Source organism: Phocoena phocoena, chromosome 1 (genome assembly GCF_963924675.1).
Source record: "Phocoena phocoena chromosome 1, mPhoPho1.1, whole genome shotgun sequence".
Classification (NCBI taxonomy): Eukaryota; Metazoa; Chordata; class Mammalia; order Artiodactyla; family Phocoenidae; genus Phocoena; species Phocoena phocoena.
The window spans coordinates 36178659-36199608 of NC_089219.1; the positions used below are offsets into that span (position 1 = coordinate 36178659).

A 20950-nucleotide genomic window follows, 5' to 3' on the forward strand; every position below is an offset into this window, starting at 1 on the left:
TGATTGCAGGAAAGATGAGATGGGGGAGGGATAGGAGGGATGGCATGTCAAAAGGCTCTTAGAAAATAAATGCTGGTACATCTATTCCACTCCTATATATAATATAGCAAGGAAATAATGCCATTTTTCAATGTCTCTCCTCTGGCTTTCAGGTTTCATTCATTCATTCAGTTCTGACTTGGTGAGAACCTCAGGCTATGAATCTTACTTGTACTTGTGTTGAGTGTTGAGATAAAAGATAAGCCCTCTAACTTTCAGTTATTCTCTTATCTCTTTCCTTTCCTTCCTCCTTTTCCTTTGCCCCCTTCATTAAAAACATCTTAAATAGATAATATGTACATACAGCACACAATCCAAAAGGTAGGACATATTGTTCAGTGACAAGTCCTCCTGCCACTCTTAAACTTCTCTCCTTGGAAGTGATGCTACTCTTTGTTATGTGCTTCCAGAACTATCTTTAATACGTAAATAGCATGGTGTTCACACCATTGGGTCTCTTGCTGCTTTCACTTATCACTACATCTTGAAGGCTCTTTTATGTCAGCAAATATAGAGCTACCAGAATCTTTTAAATTGATGCATATAATTCCATCATATGGATGTACTGTATTTTTTTCATCAACCTTCTATTGAAGGCCATTCAGTTCATTTGCTATTATTAAAGCTATAATCTTGAGAATGTTGTTTTTCTTTTAATAGATGAGTTTATTTCCATTGCAGTTATAAATATTTAATCTTATTGATTTATTTTATTGCCTTTTGGAGGGCAGTTAAATAACTTTATTTTAGAGAAGTTTTGGAAAAATTGGGTTGGTAGTACAGAGAGTTCTCATGTACTCCATATCAAATTCCCTTTTTTATTAACATCTTACATTAGGATGGTGTATTTGTTACAATTAATAAACCAATATTGATACATTTTTATTAACTTGAGTCTATACTTTATTTAGATTTCCTTAGTTTTTACCTAATGTCCTCTTTCTGTTCCAGGATTCCATCCAGAATAGTACCTTATATTTAGTAATCATGTTTTCTTACTGCCTTTAGAATGAAGGTTCCTCTTGGCTGTGATAATTTCTCACTTTCCTTTTTTTTTTTGTTTTTTGATGACCTTCACAGTTTTGAGGAGTACTGGTCAGATATTTTGTAGAAAGTCTCTCAGTGGATTTGTATGATGTTTTTCTCATGATTTGGTTGGAGATATTTCCAGCAAATCATACCATAGATACTACATACTATTTACATGACTTATCATTGTTGATGTTAAGCTTGATTGCTTGGCTGTGGTTGTGTTTGTTAAGTTTCTCCACTGTAAAGTTGCTCCCCCCTCCCCCCTGCTTTTTTTTTTAATTTTTAAATTTATTTTATTTTTGGCTGTGTTGGGTCTTCATTGTGGTGCGTGAGCTTCTCATCGCGGTGGCTTCTCTTGTTGCAGAGCACAGGCTCTAGGCATGCAGGCTTCAGGAGTTGTGGCACACAGACTTAGTAGTTGTGACTTGTGGGTTCTAGAACGCAGGCTCAGTAGTTGTGGTGCATAGGCTTAGTTGCTCTGCGGCATGTGGGATCTTCCCAGACCAGGGCTCGAACCCGTGTCCCCTGCATTGACAGGCACGTTCTTAACCACTGGGCCACCAGGGAAGGCCCCTCTCACCTTCTATGCTGTACTCTTTGGAAGGAAGTCACTATGTGCAGTCCACAATTAAGGAGTAGAGACTTGTGTTCCACCTCCCTGAAGGTGGAGTTTCTATGTAAATTATTTGGAATTCTTCTGCTTGAAAGATTTGTCTATTATTCCCCCCATTCATTTATTCATTGAATAATTAATTTGTATCTGAATAATATAATAATAATTCACATAACAAAATTCATCTTTTTAAAGTGTATATTCATCATTTAAAAAATATATTCATGGGGCTTCCCTGGTGGTGCAGTGGTTGAGAGCTCGCCTGCCGATGCAGGGGACACGGGTTCGTGCCCCGGTCTGGGAAGATCCCACGTGCCGCGGAACGGCTGGGCCCGTGAGCCATGGCCACTGAGCCTGCGCGTCGGGAGCCTGTGCTCCGCAACGGGAGAGGCCACAACAGTGAGAGACCCACGTACCGCAAAAAAATAAAATAAAATAAAATAATTTAAAAAATATATATATTTATGAAGTTGTTCAATCATTGCCACTAATTCCAAGACGTTTTCATCACCCCAGAAAGAAACCCCATACCCATTAATAGTCACCTCCACATTCCCCCCCTTTCTCTACCCCTGAGCAGCCACTCATCTACTCTTGTGTCCTGGATTTGCCTATTCTGGGCCTTTCATGTTAATGAAATCATACTATATGTTGTCTTTTGTGACTGGCTTCTTTCACTTAGCTAAATGTTTTCAAGTTTCATCCATGTTGTAGCATGAATTAAGACTTCATTCCTTTTATGGATGAAGAATATTCCATTGTATGGATATGGCACACTTTGTTTATCTATTCATCAGTTGAGGGACACTTGGGTTCTTTCCACTTTTTATTATTATTAATAATGCTGCTATGAACACTCATATACAGGTTTTTGTGTGGACATATGTTTTCAATTCTCTTAGTGTGAAAATGCTCAGTCACATGGTAACTAGTTTAACGTTTTGAGGAACTGTTGAACTATTTCTAAAGTGACCGTACGATTTTACACTCCCACTGGCAATGCATGAGGGTTCCAATTTCTCCATTTCATTAACACTTGTTATTTTCCATCTTTTTGATTATAGTCATCCTAGTGGGTGTGAAATCATATCTCACAGTGGTTTTAATTTGCATTTCTCTAATGACTAATGAAGTTGAATGTCTTTTCACACGCTTATTGTCCATTTGTATACCTCTCTTGTATTTTTCTTACAAATATAGCTAATTGGCCATTTGTATTCTCTCTTTGGAGAAATGTCTTTTCAAATTGCTTGTTCATTTTTAAATTGGGTTATTTGTCTTTTTATTGGTGAATTGTAAGAGTTTTTAAGTTCGGATACTAGACCCTTATCAGATATATGATTTGCAAATACTTTCTCCCACTCTGTGGGTGGAATTTTTATATTCTTGATGGGGTCCTTTGAAGTACAAAAGTTTTAAATTTTGATGAAGTTCAGTTCATTTATTTTTAATTTGGTTGCTTGTGCTTTTGGTGTCATATTTAAGAAACGATTGCCTAATGCATGGTCATAAATTTATAGCCTTATGTTTTCTTCTAGGAGTTTTCTAGTTTTAGCCCTTATATTTAGGTCTTTGATCGTTTTGAGTTAATTTTTTGTCTATGCTGTGACTTCTTTCTTTTGCATGTGTATGTCCCACTGTTTTTTTATTATATTCTCCATTTGCTGAGACATCATTTTCATACTCTTTAAAGTTCTTTGGACATATTTAAATTAGCTGATTTGAATTTTTGTTCAGTAAGTCCAATGTCTGGGGTTCCTTAGGGACAGTTTCTACTATTTTTTTCCCTGTGTATGGGCCATACTTTTTTGTTTCTTTGCATGTCTCATCATTTTTTGTATTGTTGAAAACTTGACATTTTAAAAATAATGTGGCAACTCTAGAAATCCAATTTCCCCCCCTCCCAGGGTTGGTTGTTGTATTTGTGGTTGTTATCTGCTTAGTGACTTTTCTGAAATAATTCTACAGAGATTGGATTATTTTGTTGTGTGTGACCTAAGTTTCTGCTTAGCTATTTTAATGGTCAGCTAATGATTGGACAGATATTTCTTTAGATGCCTGGAACCAATAAGTTTTACAGTCTTTGCCAAGTGGCCCCGTGTGCACACTGGGGTAGCACATCTTCAATATTCAGCCAGGCAATTGACAACTCCATATTAGCTTTCACTTCCTGCTTGCACAAAACCTCAAAGTTAACCAGAGATGAGAAAGTAAGACCATCTCTCTCCTGAGCATGCATAGAGGCCTGGGCATGAGCCCAGCCCTATGTATGTGTGTGACCTTCTAGAATCCCAGTTATATGTTGGAGCTTTCCAGAGTCTCCTATGGATATCTTATTCCCCAGCTTTTCCATTTAACCTTTTTCGTTTGTTTGCTCCCAACTGTTATCTACTGCGTCATGCAAGTGTGGTGTTCAACAATTGCCTATGGTCATTTTGATAAACATCCCTGGAGAAAAGGCTGTTTGCACTGGGCAAGCTCTGAGGTTGGCCAAATATAGTCAGCCTTGCAAGTGGGTTCTTTCAGGGAACCACCAGACAGGTCAGATAATGACAGTTTTCTGGAAACAGTGCTTTACAGTAACTCCAGCCTTGTTCTGTCCCCTGCAGTGGCTGCCAGGCTGCTAGTTTTCACCGTGACTGCAGGCTGTTAGTTTTCAAGGCTACCATCGAGCTCAGGTGGATGGAAATAGGACAAGTTGAAATGCCACAGAGTTCGCTGTTCTTACTGGTATCAGCCATTTTTCTTGAATAAATTCTCCCCAGATAGCTGCAAGCCTTTAACTAATCTCCTGAATTATAAAACTGTTGAATTCTAACCATTTTTTCCAGGGTTCTCATTGCTTTTATGGAGGAGAGAATTTTTGGAGGTCTTTACCGCACCATTTTCACTGACTTCACTCTTTCATTGTAGTTTTATATTTTTTAAGAAAAATTTATTTATTTTAGGCTGCGTTGGGTCTTCATTGCTATGCACAGGGGCTTCTCATTGCGGTAGCTTCTCTTGTTGCAGAGCACAGGCTTCAGTAGTTGTAGCTCGAGGGCTCTAGAGCGCAGGCTCACTAGTTGCGGCTCGCAGGCTTAGTTGCTCCGCGGCATGTGGGATCTTCCCGGACCAGAGCTCGAACCCGTGTCCCCTGCATTGGCAGGAGGATTCTTAACCACTGCGCCACCAGGGAAGCCCCGTTGTAGTTTTAATTTCTGCCTTTCAAATAATGAATGACAACTAGATTTCTTTTCATATATTTATGGGCAATTGAAGTATTTTTTAGTGTGAATTATCTGTTCATGATTTTGTCCATTTTTTCCTCTCAGTTTTTGTGTATTTTCCCCTCAATTTTAGAGTTTGCCAGTTGTCTTTTGATTTTATCTATCTATCTATCATCTATCTATCTTTCAATAATCTATCTTTCTATATTTTGCCATGTGAAAGATTTTTATTTTCAGGCAATCAATTTTACGAATTCTCTTCTTTTATGGCATCTGGATTTGAGTCATACTTAGAACCCTATGTCTAAATTCTGGTTATAGAGGAATTCACCTGTTTCTTTTTCTAGTAGTTGTATGGTTGCATATTTTACTTTTAGATTCCTGATCCATTTGAGTTTACTTTTACCTATGGAATGAGCTACAGATCTAATTTCAGCTGTTGCTAGTAGGTTAAGCAGCTCTCCCGGCACAATTTCTTAAAGATCATCTTTCTTCCAGTGACTTGTCACTTTTATACTTATTTCCCATAGGTCCTTCTGTCTATTTATGAGCTTTCTATTTCATCCCACTGATCTATCTGTGTCTTCGTTCACCGCCTCCACATTATTATTTGTTGACCTTTTGCAGCCAGAGCACAGCCTGGTGATCATCCTCCCGCAGTCCTGTCAATGAAGACACTGCAGCCTGCCGGCCTCCCATCCACACCAGTGCCCTCAGTCCCTCTGCTAACTCTCAAGGTTGTCTCCTCTAACCCTCCCAGCACCACAGCCCTCCCACCATGGGCACTGTGTGTTCTGTGCCTCGGGCCCACACTAGCACCTCCATTCCCACTCATGCATCCAGCCCCCGTCTACAGCTCACCTGCACCCTGGAGGGTTCCTTCCTTCTTGAGCAGTGACTGTGGTCCAGCTCTGCTTCCGCAATGACCTGCAAACTTCTCTGCCATCCATCTTCTGCAACTATACCTTCTTCAGTGAGATCAGAACCCCAACCTCAGAGAGAGGGCTCATCTTCCATGCTTGTCCTTACTCCTGAGCCTGTGCTCTTTCAGCCCTAGGGTCTCATATAATGTTCCCTTGCATCTGAGAGTTACTCTTTTATCACAGTTTATTCGTTCTGTTTAACGAATGTTTAAATCACTGTGTTTTCTGTCTCCTGATTGGACTCTGAATGATGCAATCACAGAGCATGTTTGCTGTGGTGCAAAAGGAGAATGCAATTAGTATCCCATACCGTACAGTATCATGGCCTACTGCACACTGCCATGTCTACTAGTGAGTTTATTACATTATAAATAAATACGGAATTGAGGGTTTTAATTCTTTATATAATGTGAAATGCTTGGTGGATTAGTATATGAGTGTTTTAGTGAAATTTGAGGAAATTGGCTGAGATTTTCAATGGGGTGGAAATATGTTACAATTTTGCATATTTAAGTCAATGTCTAAAAATTCACTGTCCAGCAGATTAAATTTGGATAATCAGGGACGGCTGTATTATCTTTTCTCTTTCGGTTGGTTGCACTTGACATAAGGCCCAAGTGCACTCTCATATCTCTTTGGTCTCCTTCCCACCCCAGTGTGTTGATAAGGCATTGAAATTTTCTTTGGCAGTTGTTAAGGATTTCTTTTCTTTTTTTTTTTTGGTCCAAGCAATAACACAAATGAATCTTAGAAGTATCATTTTGAGTTGAGAATAAATCAGGTTCAGAAGACTATGAGGAGCGTAATGTCATTTACATGAAGCACAAAATAAGAAAAACTGTACATTTTTTGAATACATACATTTGTAATAAATTGCTACAAGGAAAACCAAGGGACTTTATACATACAAGATTCAGAGTAGTTGTTAATTCTAGAGGCTAGACAGATGGTTGGATGGGGGAGAACACAAGTAGGTACAAAAGTATCAATAATATTCCAACTCTGAAATTGGGTGAGGAATCAGGTTCCAGTCTAAATCCTGTGTATGATTTTTCAGGTCTGACCATAAGGCTTTGCCTGACTGGTCTCCTGGGGGAAGCTGCCCTCCCCACGCCAGGCAGCCAGGCGCAGCCAGGCCATTGCAGTTTCCTGAAGGGAGCTGCAAGGATCCCAGGGCCGCTTGGACCAGATAAACTGATGCATATTTGTGTTTCTTGCCTGGTCACCTCCATCCAGAGACCTCCTTACCAGGGACCTTGGTGAGGCATTTTTCTTCACTACGACTCAGTACTTTTCCAGTCTTAGCCCTTCCTCCTCTTCCTCCCCCAGATCCACTAAGTGCATGAAAAGACAGGAAGTGTTTGTTTGAGGATCCTTGGCAGTGAGATCATTCCTGTCTGCCTGCATTATCTGACCCTTGCCTTGTGCTGTTCCAAGCGGGTGTCAACCCCAACAATCAATAAACAATCTGAAATAAGGAATGGAAGAGAGTGTTATTCTAGCCATACTGAGGACTAGCCTTGGAGTGCAGTCTCCACCAAGGAAGGAAGTGCTGCGGAGATGCGTGACTTTCAGCACAGCTTCATATCTTCTCAGGACAAGAACATACATCAAACATGACAAGGGTACATTCCTTCAAGGTTTCAGAAGAAACAGGTTAGAGTGCATCAATACATGGCGAGTCAGTATGGCCTTGGCATTTGGGAAAGGAATCTTCCAAGGAGTACTAACATTGGTATCATAGGAAGGGAAGCATTGATTCTTATCCTCAAAGTAGACATTCTTTTTACTTCTAGATAATGCATTCTTCTATAGTTAAAGCAGATGTACAATGGATGTTCGACAGGCCAAAAGCTGGGATGTTCTAGTTCACATAAAGTTTAGGCCAAACTTTGTATAAGCCAGAATGATTTCCCCATACCCCAACGTGTGAAAATCCTTTCCATTGTGGAAAACGGAGCATTAAGGAGCCAGCACCTCTTCATCTCACCTCTTGCTTGCAGTGACACAGTGAGGTTGGACTTTTACCTGCAGTTCGGCTTGTTGTCTTAATTAACCATCTTGGCACCTGGCAACTCAACAAATTGATGCAGCCAGCAGGGTGGCCAATCGAGCCCTAAGCCTTTCTGGAAGAACAAAAAGCCTGAGGGTCCCCTGGGCACTTCCACAGCCATGCAAATGGGCCTTGGAAGTGCTAGTGAATTATTTATGGAAACTTTTAGTTCTGAGAGGAACCATTGGTCTTCAACTCCCTTGGCTGAGTTCCCTCATGGGTCAAATTAGAAATCCAACAGAGGGACTCCAGGAAAGCTAGGGTAGCAGTTCCCTGGCCACTGCTCATGGTCCTGCAGCAACGGGACTAACAGCTGTCAGAGACACTGCGTTGCATGCAGTAACTCTTGTTGGATCCAAGCAGGTTCCTGGTGCCAACAGAGGCCGGGCAACCCAGTGCGTTACTGAGATTCATACTGTCTGCGAAAGAGTATAGAGTCCTTCAGGATTGCTTTCTCCAGTAGCTCAAAGAGACCTGGAGACTTGGTTAGTTTGCCTCCACCCTAACCAAGATCATCTTGTTAAACTTCATGATAGAGAGTCTGTTTGTGGGATGCATTGCTACAGACCCTGTCTTTCAAAGTGCCCTAATGGTGTCCATTTTGGCTGGGGAGGAAGAGGAAGAGGGAAGGGAGAGAGCCCCACCATCTGAGACCCCCTTCCTCTACTGGGCACTCCCTCAGGTTTGGCTCACCGGTGACAGGTCCCTGGTTTAGACCACACCTGCGGAGGATATAACCTCCCTGCAAGCTATCCTTGTGGCCCCATGGGGACCTACAATGAGGGCCTGAGGACAGTAGATGGTAAGACTTAGCCAGACTCAGATTTCCAGGTTTGTAGATGCTACTTGGGCTGGCCCTGGTCATCAGGCCGTTACACCCTGTTGTGAAGTCAGGTCAATTGGTCCATGACACAGTTCAAGTCTTAAGTGATGAGTTCCTAGATGTGGAAAACGTGGCCACTGGCAAAATAGCAAAGACTGAGCGAGAGATAACTGATGTTAGAGTAATGACCTGGCGCCCTCTCCTGGGCAAACTGGGCTAAGGCCTTCCTAGAAAGTTCTCTGAACTTGATTCTTGGCCGGCAGTCTCAAAGGAGACTGATAGGCCAAGGAAATCAGGACCAAATGCTGGGCAATGGGACACCTGATGGGGCTCCTGGGGAGCCTGGGAATGAAGAGTACTGCCACTTTTACCTGGACCGCTTGGCATTCAAAAATAAATAAAACTAAAAAAATTAACAAAACTACAGGCCATACTAAGATCCCTCTGTCCCCACAGGGGACTGGAGGCCCTAAGCCAAGGTCAAGTTTCAACAGGGATGTGAGGGAGAATTGCACTTCTTGGCCTTTTTTTAAAAACTGAAGTATAGTTGATTTACAATGTTGTGTTCGTTTCTGGTGAACAGCAAAGTTATTCAGATATCTATATGTGTATCTGTATCATCTGTATCTATATTCTTTTTCAGATTCCTTTCCATTACAGGTTATTACAAGGTACTGAATATAGTTCCCTGTGCTATACAGTAGGTCCTTGGTGTTTATTTGTTTTATATATAGCAGTGTGTATCTGCTAATCCCAAGCTCCTAATTTATCCCTCCCCAACACTTTCCCCTTTGGTAACCATAGTATTTTTTCTATGTCTGTGAGTCTGTCTCTGTTTTGTAAATAAGATCATTTGTATCATTGTTTTAGATGCCACATATAAGTGATATCATATGATATTTGTCTTTCTCTGTCTGACTTACTTCACTTAGTATGATAATCTCTAGTTCCATTCATGTAGCTGCAAATGGCATTATTTCATTCCTTTTTATGGCTGAGTAGTATTCCATTGTATACATATACCACATCTTCCTTATCCATTCATCTGTTAATGCACACTTAGATTACTTCCATGTCTTGGATATGGTAAATATGCACTTCTTGGCCTTTGACTGCTGGTCCACAAGTGACTGTGATCCCTGAAATCCTTGCTCCAGGATGAGGGGGAACAGATAAACCTCTCCAGTTTGGGGTTTGAGGTTTCTATCCCTGGGAGTTTTGCTGAAACTGAGCTATGGGTAATTCCTTGTGGGTCCTTATAAACCTCCTTTGCCATGGCTCAGTACTGAACACGTTATTGGTATAGATGGACTGTCGGTGTGTACTCCTACCTGCCTTTGCCCCAAATCCCTGATAAGAGCTGTAGCATTTTAGTGGGAGAATGACTCATGAACCTACCCAATTTCCTCCCAGTGCTGAGTAGCATGGTTTATCCAAAATAATATGGGCTGATGGGTCAAAAAAAGGAATAGCCACCCGCGTTGCCAATCTCACGGAAGCCAAAGTTCTCCATGAGAGAACTCTTCATTCAATAGCCCCACCCGGACCGTGCTCAAGGCCTTGGGTATCTGGAGACTCACGATGGCTTATAGGAGGCTCAATGCCATAGCTCCAGAGAGGTACCTGATATTGTATCACAGAGGTTATTGCCGAAGCTGAGGGAACTTGGTACGCTGCAATTGTTACTGAACATGCTTTTTTAAGAATCCCCTCTCTACCCAGATGATAAAAATCAATTTGCCTTCATAAGGAAAGGGTTGCAGTATACCTTTAATGTCCTACTTCCAGGCTACCTAATTCTCCAGCTATCGGTGATGAATGTGATTTGGAAAAAGTCCTGCCCCTGGAGGGAGCACTGGCCTTTATTATATTGATGACATTCTCCTGGTGGACCTAGACAAGGGCACCACCTAACAAGAACTGGACCCCCAGTTGACTCACATGCAGCTACATAGCTGGGCCACTGACACAAGCAAGGCACAAGGACCTAGTATCCAGTGAAATTCCTCGGCATTATCTGGGAATGGCCATGATATCTCATTCCAGACATGACTGCACTGACAAACATAAAAAAGGTCCAGTGACTGGTTGGAGTCCTTAGCTATTGACGCCCTCATATAATCCATGTGGGGATCTTGAGGGATCTAGCATCTGGGACCTGTGTGAGGTGAGAGTGGGTGGGTTAAGTAGATCTTCAAATGTTGCAGGGCAAACTGAAGCCCTGGGATTTGTAGTCTGCTTCTTTTTTAAGTCTTGGTCTGGAAAGTGCTTTTCAGAGGACCCCCCTTGGAAATGAGCAGTGGGACAAATCACATCCTGGGTTTTACCCACTTTTCCAGGGGGAATATTATACAAGCTGGCATTTGGATGGGAGCCCAAGCCACACCTAAGAGGACAGGGCCTGCTAGGAGAAGGACCTAGCAGCAGGCAAAGATGGCTAAACTCCTCAGAAGCAGGTGTCCAGCCATGCCCAGGCCAAGAGAAACAGACCCCAGGTCACTGCAGCTGCAGACGTGTCAGCAGAAGCCATGATGGAAAGACCCTGAAGCCCCCATGGAAAGGAAATGTCCTTCCCCTGGCAGGCAGCACTTGACTCCTCCTCCAATACCACCACCCCCTGTGTCCTGACGGCATATAGAGAAGGCAGAGGGGAAAAGAGACACTTTGTCTGAGAGAAAAACAGCCAAGACAAGAGGTTCAACCTTTCAATAGATTAAGTTCATCCAAATGAGTTTCATTTAATCTGAGGCCACTTGACACTGGAAGTGACCAAGTGTCCCTCTCAACTCCCTTGAAATGAACCCCCAAAGAAACATGAGCTCAGATATGAAATGCTACATTCTTTATACATCTGAACTATGCTATCTTACATTGCAATCATCTACATATAAACACCTTTACGTGTACACATAGAAGTAAATACACAAGCAGCGATCTACAAGAATTCATACATAGCACACTGAAAACATTCACCACGTACAGGAAAGTGAATGAAGAGTAGTGCTGATTCTATTGAAATGCATACATGCATTCTTTATATGTTTCAGAAAAAATAAATGAAAACCTTAAACGTTTACAACTAATATTAAGCATCTACTATGTGCTGGCACACTGCTAGGTACTGAGCACCAAGCAAAGTTTTGCAGGGAGAATCTTTCAGCTCAACTCATTTTCTCAAAGGCTGATAGGTTTGTTATCATGGAAGAAATTTATCTGTGGATTCTCTGATGCTGCTTTAAGTGATCTGATCGTGAAAAGTTCCTGTCGCATTTAGTACACTGGTAGGGCCTCTCCCTGGTGTGCTTCCTCATGTGTCTGTTGAGCTCATCCGAACGGGAGAATGCCCACGTGCATCCCTTCGCGTTGCATTTGTAGGGCTTCTCTCCTGGACCCGAGAAAGAAAGGAAGACTTGTCATGCTTCAGGATAGCATGGGACACAGAAGTTGGAAATGAATGGAGAAGAAAAAGGAGTTGGGCATGTTGCAGTGGGACAGGGAGAGACAGACAGGAGACTGGAGGGGTTGCATGGGAAAGGAAGAGAAGGAGGGCAGGATGGGCTAGAAGGCTGAGAGGAAAACTGTGAAGGAGGGAGAGGAAAAGAAAAAGAAAACCAGGAGGGGAAGACGAAGGTCAGTGGTGGGTAAAGAAAGTTGAGGAAGAGGGGTTATCTGTTGGACATATAGGAGTCCATGAAGAGAAGTCCCAGGAGAGGTAAAGTCAAGACCACCCTAGGAGGTCAAACAAATCCCTCCACTTCTTCCATCATCCCAGACATTCAATACCACAAAAGGCTGCAGCCAGGTTGCCTCTGGCCCAGAACTAGAGTCTGTTCTTAGGACTGCTTTATATACTCTTTCAGATTTGCTAGCATTTTCTAGGGTCTTCTGGGTCCTAGACTTAGAGGGGGGTGGCAACAATCTCAAATGACCCCAAAGTCTTATAAAGGCAGAGATCTTTAGTCATTTTCCTGACACCCTTATATTTCAGTCTTCACTCACCAGTGTGTAGGCGTGTATGGATTCGCAGGTGGGAAGATTTTGAATATGATTTCCCACAGCCCTGGTATGTACAGATGTAGGGTTTCAAAATGTCAGAATTCTTCTGCAACGAACATCTCTGAATCTTGAGATTCCACTTCTGCTTTTCTAGGGGTTGTTCTTGGATCAAATAGGAACTAGAAATGTACAGAAATCTAGGATATGGCAATGATGATGAGGAATGTGGCACTATATGGACTTCATGGGGAGTGTTCTCATCATTGAGTATCTTCATCGGACGCCTATAGAGGGTTTGGTCCCCACTGAAGCTCATCTGGCCTCCATTGTGGGTCTGGTATACATGGATGGTTTTCATCTGACTTCCAGAGACAGCCTGGTCCCAAGGGAAGGTCATCTGGGCTCCACTGAGAATCTGGCATTCACTGGGGTTCTTCATCTGACCCTCATAGAGGGTCTGGTCCCCACCGAAGGTCATCTGGCCTCCACTGAGGCTCTGGTCATCATCGAGGATCTTCATCTGGCTACCCTTATTGGGGATTGCCATCTTGTTTGCATTAACGGTTGTCACTCTACAATCAGTGATGAACGCCTTTGTGGTGTCAGTGACATCCATCAACTGGGATGCTGCTGCTGGGGTTTTTGCCTCATGTATCTCATTGATGTCCTGGAGAAACTCATCAATGTCCTCAAGTGTCAGAAAGAAAGAAGTCATGGAAGCCTCTTTGCTGTTGCCTGATAACCGAACTAGATCTTCAGCTGTGGGATTCTGCAAAAAAAGTTAGAAGTCAGATGTCTTACCCAGCTCAAATCCTAACTCCACACGCCCTTCCTCTCCATCCCTGCTGACCCAGTCCTCGTCTAGCCCACCATCATTGCTTGCATAAAAGCCTGCAATTTCCTCTTAATTGACCTCTGTGAATCTGGAGTTGACTCCATCCGGTGTGCCCTCCATAAACAGTAATATTTCTAAAATGAAAAGTCTTCCTATGCTACTCCTACCTATCAGTGGGGGTGGGATTCTAGATGAATGGAAACACCCCACTATCCCCTGCAGTGAGCTTGCCCCATAGACTTTTAAAAAATTGATAAACACTTGATGTACACTATTATATGTTATAGGTGTACTATATAGTGATTCAAAATAGTTAAATGTTATACTCAATTTTTAGTTACTATAAAATATTGGCTATATTCCTTGTTTTGTACAATATATCCTTGTAGCTTGTTGTATACATAAGAGTTTGTACCTCTTAATCCCTTGTCTCTATATTGCCCCACCCCAACAGAGACTTTTCAACAGATGCCCCATCTTCCAGAAATCCTACCAGAGATTTGTTTAATTTAATGAACTTCCAAACATATTATCGCATTTTATTCCAACCATGACCCCAGAAACAGGAGCCATGATAAAACCGTATTAAAGAAGAATTCACAGACGTCCAAAGAGGTGAAATGACATGGCCCAAGTAGAAGATTCTTAACTTGAATTGGACCTGTCTTGCTCTTGGTGCTCACAGACCTGATCCTCTGTGGATATTTCCCCAAGAGACCTCCTGGAGTTCCCCCTGGCATTCCAGCTTCCTGAGAACCATCCTGGAAAGCATCAGCCTCCAGGAACCATTCCAAGAAGAAGCTTCATTAGAGGCAGAGGCTAATGTGCCCATGGCCAAAGTCTATACTTCTATTCTCATTGGCCATCCTTACGCTTCTAGGTTTCCTATACATCTGGTAGAAAGCTTCCAGTTAACTCCTCAAAGCCATCATGTCTGTAGCCTCACATCTTTTTCACCCTATGTGCCTCCTTGCAGCTCTTATCCTACTCTAGCCAGACCAGTCTGCTCACTTTTGTCATATCCCTGTCCTGTCCCTTGCTCATAGCCTGTCTTATTAAATATGACATCCATTCTTATCCTTGCCACCAAAGACTGGTCTCTCCCACCCTGTCTTGACTCTCAGAGCAGAGAGACAGCTAGGATAGTTCACCCAGGCTATGTTCGAAATATATGACTGTACAGTCATTGACTATGGTAGACTGAGGGCACTCCGAAGTCATCTTCTGCTACAAAAAAATCCATAGAAGTGATAGATGCCCTTAAATTTAATTGTTATCTACATTCACGCTTGGAAATAAGTGGAATTTTCTAAGCCACAGTGTAGCAGAAGCCGCCGTCACTTGGAGGTGTGGAAAAGGGTACCTCCATGAGGCCAATGTCACTGTGGAGACAATCCTCCAAGAAGGGCCATCAAAACCTAGGGATTCTCTGAGATGAAACCTCACTGGAAGTCAACCTCTAATAACATCGTACTAGGGCACTTCTTTTACTATCATTCCCACTCTTGAAATAGTGTCGTGCCTGTCTTCTCCCCTTCCCTTACCACTGGACTGAAAACTCCTCAAGACTAGAGAACTCTACTTCCACCTTATCAGGGTCTGACAGATCCAGCTGGGCAGACCTCAGAGAAAAGGGACCCAAAGAAAGACTTCTGATTTCTACTCCTCCAGCTCTAGGTCTGCATCCAGCCTCTAAAATCTCAGGATGTGTTTGGGGTGTCAGTGACATCTGTCAACTGGGATGTTACTTGGGTTTACTCTCATCAAAAGAGGTCACCTTGGGGTCAAAAAATGTCTCACTTAAGGTTTCCAGGGGGCAAATCAAGTGCTTTACCATGGGGTGATCTTAGTTCTGGATGAGAACTGTCCCAGGGATGTTAGAACATGCAGAAATCATCACTGGGAGCCTCAAAAATTTCATCACCTGATTCTGGATTGACTCCTTTTGGCTGTCCTCTTCATGGGCAGTCAGAGGCACATAGAGCTCTGGCTCTGGTGCAGCTGGGCATCTTGCCTCATGTGTCTCATTGATGTCCTGGAGAAATGCCTCAATTTCTTCAATTGTCTGAAGGTAAGAGTCCCTCGATACCCCTTTGCTGTTGCCTGATAACTGAACTAGATCTTCAGCTGTGGGATTCTGCAAAAAAAGAAGTTCATGTGTCATAACCAGCTCAAATCCCAATTTCACACACCCTTCCTCTCCATCCTTGTTGACCCAATCCTAGTCTAGCCCATCATCATTTCTTGCCCAAAGTTTGCAATTGCCTCTTAAGTGGCCTCTGTGAATCTGGAGTTGACCTCATGTAGGGTAACCTCCAAAGACCGTCAGAGTAATATTTCTAAAATGAAAAGTCTTGGGCTTCCCTGGAGGCGCAGTGGTTAAGAGTCCACCTGCCGATGCAGGGGACACGGGTTCGTGCCCCGGTCCGGGAAGATCCCACATGCCGCAGAGCGGCTGGGCCCGTGAGCCATGGCCAATAAGCCTGAGCATCCGGAGCCTGTGCTCCGCAATGGGAGAGGCCACGACAGTGAGAGGCCCACGTACCGCAAAAAAAAAAAAAAGAAAAAGAAAAAGAAAAAGGAAAGTCTTCTTATGCAACTCCTATCTATCAGTGAAGGTGGGAATCTCGATGAATGAATGAAAGCGCCACCATCTCCTGTAGAGGTCTTGCCCCACAGACCTTTTTTAAATTGATGTATACTTAATGTATAGTGTTATATGTTACAGGTATACAATATAGTGAATCATAATAAAGGTTATACTCAAATTTTAGTTATTATAAATAATTTTTATATTCCTTGTTTTATACAATATATACTTGTAGCTTGTTGTATACATAAGAGTTTGTACCTCTTAATCCCCTATCTCTGTATTGCCCGCCCCTGCCCAGAGACTTTTCCAAAGATGTCCCATCTCCCAGACATCCTACTGGAGATTTGGTTAAATTAATGAACTTCCAAACATCTTATCTCATTTTATTCCCACCATGCCTCAGAAACAGGAGCCATGCTTAATCCCTATTAAAGAAGAGTAAATAGGGGTCCAAAAAGGTGAAGTGACATGGCCTAAGTAGAAGACTTTTAACTTGAATTGGACCTATCTCACTCTGGGTGGTCACAGACCTGAACCACTGTGGACATTTCCCCCAGAAATGTACAGGGTTGTCCCTGGCATTCCAGCTTCCTGAGAACCATCCTGGAAAGCATCAGCCTCCAGGAACCATTCCAAGAAGAAGCCTCATTACAAGCAGTGGCCTAATGTGCCCATGGCCAAAGTCTATACTTCTATTCTCATTGGCCATCCTTACGCTTCTAGGTTTCCTATACATCTGGTAGAAAGCTTCCAGTTAACTCCTCAAAGCCATCATGTCAGTAGCCTCACATCTTTTCACACTGTGCGCCTCCTTGCAGCTCTTGTCCTGCTTTAGCCAGACCAGTCTGCTCAGTTTTGCCATATCCCTGTCCTGTCCTTTGCTCAGCCTGTCTCTCTCAGTAACATGTCTTAGTGACTATAGCCTGTCTTATCAAATATGACATCCATTCCTATCCCTGCCACCAAAGACTGGTCTCTCTGGCCTGTCCTGAATCTCAGAGCAGAGAGACAGCTAGGATAATTCCCCCAGGTTATATTAAAAATTTATGACTGTACAGCCATTGACTATGGTAGACTGAGGGCACTCCGAAGTCATCTTCTTCTACAAAAAAATCCATAGAAGTGATAGATGCCCTTAAATTTAATTATTATATATATTCACACTTGGAAATAAGTGGAATTTTCCAAGCCACAGTGTAGCAGAAGCCACAGTCACTTGGAGGTGTGGAAATGGGTACACTCATGAGGCCAATATCACTGTGGAGACACTCCAACAAAAAGGACCATCAAAACCTAGGGATTCTTGGGACTTCCCTGATGGGGCAGTGGTTAAGACTCCTCACTCCCAATGCAGGGGGCCCGGGTTTGATCCCTGGTCAGGGAGCTAGATCCCACATGCATACAGCAACTAAGAGTTCACATGCCACAGCTAAGGAGCCTGTGAGCCACAACTAAGGAGGCTGCTGGCCGCAACTAAGACCCAGCACAAGCAAATAAATAAATATTAAAAAATAAAAAAGCGCCACTTCAAAAAAAAAAAAAACCTAGGGATTCTCTGAGACGAAGCCTCATTTGAAGTCAACCTCTAATAACATCATATTAGGGCACTTCCTTTCCTCTCATTTCCACTCTTGAAATACTGTTATGCCTGTCTACTCCCCTTCCCTCACCACTGGACTGAAAGCTCCTCAAGACTAGAGAACTCTACTTCATCCTTAGCAGGGTGTGACAGATCCAGATGGGAAGACCTCATAGAAAAAGGACCCAGTAAAGGACTTCTGATTTCCACTCCCCCAGTTCTAGGTCTGCAACCAGCCTTTAAAATCTCAGGATGTGTTTGGGGTGTCAGTAACATCTGTTATCTGGGATGTTACTGTGGGTTTGCTCTCATCAAAAGAGGTCACCTTGGGGTCAAAAAGGGTCTTGCTTAGGTTTCCAAGGGCAAATCAAGGGCTCTAAAATGGAGTGATCTTAGTTCAGGATAAGAACTGTCCAGGGATGTTAGAACGTGTAGAAATCATCACTGTGGGCTTAAAGGATACATCACCTGGTTCTGGATTGACTCCTTTTGGCTGTTCTCATCATGGTCAGTCAGAGGTACATAGAGCTCTGGCTCTGGTGCAGCTGGAGTTCCTGCCTTATATTTCTCATTGAGGTATTGATAAAATGCCTCAATTTCTTCAGTTGCTTGAAGGTAAGAGTCCCCTGAAGCCTCTTTGCCACTGCCTGATAAATGAACTTGGTCTTCATTTGTGAGATCCTGCAAAAAAAAGTTAGAATTTCATGTGCCTTACCTAGCTCAAATCCCAGTTCCACACACCATGCTTCTCCATACCTATTGACCAAATCCTAGTCTAGCCCACCATCATTGCTTGCCTAAAAGCCTGCAACTGCCTCTTAATTGGCCTCTGTGAATCTGGGGTTGACTCCATCTTGTGTACCCTCCAAAGACAGTCAGGGTAATATTTCTAAAATATGAACTTTCCCTATGGTACTCTCATCTGTCAGTGGAGGTGGTATCTCGATAAATGCATGAATACCACACCATCCCCTGCAGAGATCTTGCCCCACAGACTTTTAAAAATTGTAATATAGTTGATGTTTAAGGTTTCGGGACACACATAGGATGAAAGTGAAAAGATGACAAAATACATTCCATGCAAATGGAAACCAAAAGAGAGCAGGGTAGCTATACTATATCAGAAAAGTTGATTAATCAAAAGCTGTTACATGAGAAAAAGAAGGTCATTATATAAGAAAAGGGAACAATTAATCAAGAGGATATGACAATTATAAATTAATGGACTCAACATAAGAACACATAAATATGTTAAACAAATACTAACAGTTCTGAAGCCAGAAATAGACAGCAGCATAACAGTAGTTGGGGACTTCATTCCCCACTTTCAACAATAGATAGATCTTCCAGACAGAAGATCAATATAGAAATATTGGACTTGAACTGCACATTAGATCAAATGAACCTAACAGACATATATACTACGTTCCATCCAACAGCACAAGAATACACATTCTTCTCAGGTACACATAGAACATTCTCCAGGATAAATCATGATCATATGTTACATCACAAAAAGTTTTAAAAATTTAATAAGATTAAGGTCATATCCAGTATCTCTTCTTACCAAAATGGTGTGAAAGTAGAAATCAAAAAAGAGAAAGGTTGGAAAATTCACAAATATGTGGGAATTAAACAGCACACTGCTGAGCAATCAATGGGTCAAAGAAGAAATCAAAAGAAAAGAAAATATTTTAAGACAAATGAAAATGGAAACACAACATACCAAAACATATGAGAGTCAGCAATAGTAGTTCTAGAAAAGAAGTTTATAACAATTATGTGCCCACATTAAGAAACCAGAAAGATCTCAAATAAGCAATCAACGTTCATATCTCAAGGAACTAGAAAGGAACAAATTACAACCAATGTTAGTGGAAGAAAAGAAGAAATAACAGAGACCATAGCAGAAATAAATGAAATAGAGACTAGAAAAATAATAGCAAAGGTCAATGACACTAAGAGATGGATTTTGAAAAGACAAGCAAAATTGACAAAGCTTTAGCTAGACTATAGATGAAAGAAAGAGAACAGTCTAACAAATAAAATCAAATATGAAAGAGGAAGGAGTATAACAGACTGCAGAAATATAAAGATCATAAGTGATTACTATTAACAATTATATGCCAAAAAATTGGATAGCCTAAAAGTAATGGGTTAATTCCTAGAAACATACAACCTACCAAGACTGAACCATAAGGAAATGGAAATCTGAATAGACGTATATCAGTCATCAAAAATCTTTCCAACAAGATTCCAACAGTGAAAGTGACTTCACTGATCAAGTCTACCAAACCTTTAAAGAATTAATGTCCATCTTTCTCACATTCTTCCCAATAATTGAAGAGGAAGGATTAGTTCCAAATTCATTATGAGGCCAGCATTATCCTGCCACCAAAGCTTATAAGGACACTACAAGAAAATAAAATTATAGGCCAGGGACTTCCCTGATGGCACAGTGGTTAAGAATCCGCCTGTCAATGCAGGGGACACTAGTTCGAGCCCTGGTCTGGGAAGATCCCACTTGCCGTGGAGCAACTAAGCCTGTGTGCCACAACTACCGAGCCTGCACTCTAGAGCCCACGAGCCACAACTACTGAAGCCTGCACACCTAGAGCCCATGTTCTGCAACAAGAGAATCCACCGCAATGAGAAGCCTGTGCACCACAACGAGGAGTAGCCCCCGATCACCACAACTAGAGATAGCCCACGCACAGCAATGAAGACCCAACAAAAAATATAAATAAACAAATAAATAAATAATAAAATAAAATTATAGGTCAGTATTCCTGATGAACATAGATGTAAAAATCTTCAACAATACTCTAGCAAACCAAATTCAGAGCACATTAAATGGATTATACACCATCCTTAAATGGGGTTTATCCCTGGGTTACAGGAATGTTCAATACACACAAATCAATAAATGTGTCTAATGAATTAAAAAATGAAGGATGAAACAAATATGGTTATTTTAGTAGCTGCAGACAAAACACTTGACAAAATTCAACACCTTTTCACGACAAAATCTACAAATTAGATGTTGAAAAGCTGAAGATTTTTCTCTAAGTTCCAGAACAAGACAAAGATGCCAGCTGTCACTTCTATTCAACATAGTACTGGAATTCCTAGCCTGAGCAATTAATTAAGAAAAGGAAATAAAAGGCATCCTAATCAGAAAGGGAGAAGCAAAAATATCTGTTTGCAGATGTCATGATGTTATATACAGAAAACTCTAAAGGCTCCACAAAAACA

The 20950-nt window shown here is 42.0% G+C and overlaps 1 pseudogene; it reads right to left on the reverse strand.

Annotated features, from left to right (window-relative positions):
• Positions 1-11901: 11901 nt before the first annotated feature.
• On the reverse strand, positions 11902-18485 carry LOC136126095 (Krueppel-like factor 15; annotated as a pseudogene).
• Positions 18486-20950: the final 2465 nt, after the last annotated feature.